Source organism: Cebus imitator, unplaced genomic scaffold (assembly GCF_001604975.1).
Source record: "Cebus imitator isolate Cc_AM_T3 unplaced genomic scaffold, Cebus_imitator-1.0 Scaffold829, whole genome shotgun sequence".
Taxonomy (NCBI): Eukaryota; Metazoa; Chordata; class Mammalia; order Primates; family Cebidae; genus Cebus; species Cebus imitator.
The window spans coordinates 1-2878 of record NW_016108144.1 but is presented as its reverse complement, the minus strand read 5'-3'; the positions used below and the strand labels follow the sequence as shown (position 1 = coordinate 2878).

At 54.8% G+C, this 2878-nt stretch overlaps 1 protein-coding gene across 1 annotated transcript in view; it reads right to left on the bottom strand.

Moving 5' to 3' along the window:
- LOC119469776 (60S ribosomal protein L29-like) overlaps positions 1 to 2029 on the bottom strand; it is a 17523-nt gene extending 15494 nt beyond the window's left edge. Inside the window, exon 1 of the mRNA XM_037735535.1 lies at positions 2024 to 2029. The gene's annotated coding sequence lies outside the window, so the exon portion shown is untranslated. The remainder of the gene's footprint in view (positions 1 to 2023) is intronic.
- Between the last annotated feature and the right edge of the window lie 849 nt (positions 2030 to 2878).

The window sequence follows — 2878 nt, the reverse complement described above, 5'->3', positions numbered from 1 at the left end:
AGTGATGCGATCTCAGCTCACTGCAACTGCTGCCACCTGGGTTCAAGCAATTCTTCTTCCTCAGCCTCCCGAGTGGCTGGGATCACAGGCCTGTGCCACCATGCCCAGCTAATTTTTGTATTTTAGGAGAGACAGGGTTTTGCCATATTAGTGAGGCTGGCCTCAAACTGCTGACCTCAGGTAATCCATCCGCCTCAGCCAACCTCAGGTGTTCCACCCTCCTCAGCCTCCCAGAGTGCTGGGATTACAGGCATGAGCCACTGCTCCCAGCCTATTTTTTTTTCTCTCAAATTAAGGTAGGGTCTCTCATGCTCAGCACTGCAGTCTTTCTACCTGCTTAGGAGGCACGGGGCTGGGATTGGGGTTGGGGATGCAGGGGGTGCAGGTGGAGATGGGCTCAGGGGGTATCTGGGCCCACCTGCACCCACCTGCACCAACCTGTACCCATCTGCATCCACCTCCAACTCCATCCTCACTCATCTGGGGCAATGTCTGAAGACATTTGTGGTTACATAACTGGGGGGTGCCCCTGCCATGGAGTGGGTGGAGGCCAGGGGCGCTGTTCAGCACCCTACGGTGCCCAGGATGGCCCCACCCCAGAGAATGATCCAGCTCCCGTGCCCACAGAAGCCCAGTGGAAACCCTGTTCCAGGATAAGCATTTCTCCAGCCGTTTTGCTTCTTGCCACACGGAATACAGAAGTTCCTGACCTCCAGATTGCAGTGCGTGTTTTTCTGATAGCTTCTTGCTCATCAAGGGAGGTTTTCTGGTCCCATTTCTGCTGAGAGCTTTACGGGAGCCTTTTATCTCGATAATGACTCTTGTGCCGTGAGCAAACTCCAGGCCCCGCTGCCAGTCAAGGCAGATTTCTTTCCCCTGGTTGGTCACCAGCTTTCATTCGTGTCCCAGGCATGTCAAAATTCACATTATTTTCGGTTCTTTTCATGGACAAGTTGTTCCCTTGAAAGAACTGCCAAGAAATGCAGCCAGAACCTGAAAATGTTCTGCTCTTGGGTCACGTAGCTCTCCACTGCCACCCCCTAGAAAATGCGTGCAACCCACAAGTAATCATGGGGTGCTGTGCTGTGCTGAAATCAGGGGCTCCGCCTCAACCCCCAGGGCCCAGAAGCCTCTCCCTGTACCCTGCAGCCTCCACATCTGTAGCCCAGGACAAGGCGGTGCTTCCTGGTGGCAGGGGAGCTTGGACATGACCTTGACCTTCTACAGCAGGGGATCGCCTAGAGTGATCCTGCCCCCCATCCCCAAGGACACTGAGCAATTTCTGGGACATCTGTGGTTTTCATGACTTGGGGGTAGTCCTGACAGGTAGTGGGTGATGGCCAGGGGCGCTGCTCCTCACCCCAAAGTGCCCAGGTTGGCCCCACTGCAAGGAATGATCAGGCCTCAGATGTCCACAGCGCTGACCTGGAGAAACTCTGGGATCATTACTTGGGGGAAAAAATCGAGTTATCGTCCTGCTCACAGTGGGCACCAGAAGAAACTCCCGAGGGGGCAGACAGTGTAAACCAGGGAACCCCCAGCTCCTGGGATTCTCCTCCTCTCTTCCTCCCCACTCAGGGTGTGGATTTCAACACATGCAGCCTCCTGGGAACTCAGCAGGGTAAAGGATAATGGGATGCANCCTCAGGTGTTCCACCCTCCTCAGCCTCCCAGAGTGCTGGGATTACAGGCATGAGCCACTGCTCCCAGCCTATTTTTTTTTCTTTCAAATTAAGGTAGGGTCTCTCATGCTCAGCACTGCACTTTCTACCTGCTTAGGAGACACGGGGCTGGGAGTGGGGTTGGGGATGCAGGGGGTGCAGGTGGAGATGGGTTCAGGGGGTATCTGGGCCCACCTGCACCCACCTGTACCCACCTGCACCCACCTGTACCCACCTGCACCCACCTCCAACTCCATCCTCACTCATCTGGGGCAATGTCTGAAGACATTTGTGGTTACACAACTGGGGGGTGCCCCTGCCATGGAGTGGGTGGAGGCCAGGGGTGCTGTTCAGCACCCTACAGTGCCCAGGATGGCCCCACCCCAGAGAATGATCCAGCTCCCGTGCCCACAGAAGCCCGGTGGAAACCCTGTTCCAGGATAAGCATTTCTCCAGCCGTTTTGCTTCTTGACACACGGAATACAGAAGTTCCTGACCTCCAGATTGCAGTGCGTGTTTTTCTGATAGCTTCTTGCTCATCAAGGGAGGTTTTCTGGTCCCATTTCTGCTGAGAGCTTTATGGGAGCCTTTTATCTCAATAATGACTCTTGTGCCATGAGCAAACTCCAGTCCCCACTGCCAGTTAAGGCATATTTCTTTCCCTTGTTTGGTCACCAGCTTTCATCGTGTCCCAGGCATGTCAAAATTCACATTATTTTCGGTTCTTTTCATGGACAAGTTGTTCCCTTGAAAGAACTGCCAAGAAATGCAGCCAGAACCTGAAAATATTCTGCTCTTGGGTCACATAGCCCTCTGCTGCCACCCCCTAGAAAATGCGTGCAACCCACAAGTAATCACGGGGTGCTGTGCTGAAATCAGGGGCTCTGCCTCAGCCCCCAGGGCCCAGAAACCTCTCCCTGTGCTCTGTAGCCCAGGACAAGGCGGTGCTTCCTGGTAGCAGGGGGGCTTGGACATGACCTTGACCTTCTACAGCAGGGGATCGCCTTGAGTGATCCTGCCTCCCATCCCCAGGGACACTGAGCAATTTCTGGGACATCTGTGGTTTTCATGACTTGGGGGTACTCCTGACAGGGAGTGGGTGGAGGCCAGGGGCGCTGCTCATCACCCCAAAGTGCCCAGGTTGGCCCCACTGCAAGGAATGATCAGGCCTCAGATGTCCACAGCGCTGACCGGGAGAAACTCTGGGATCATTACCT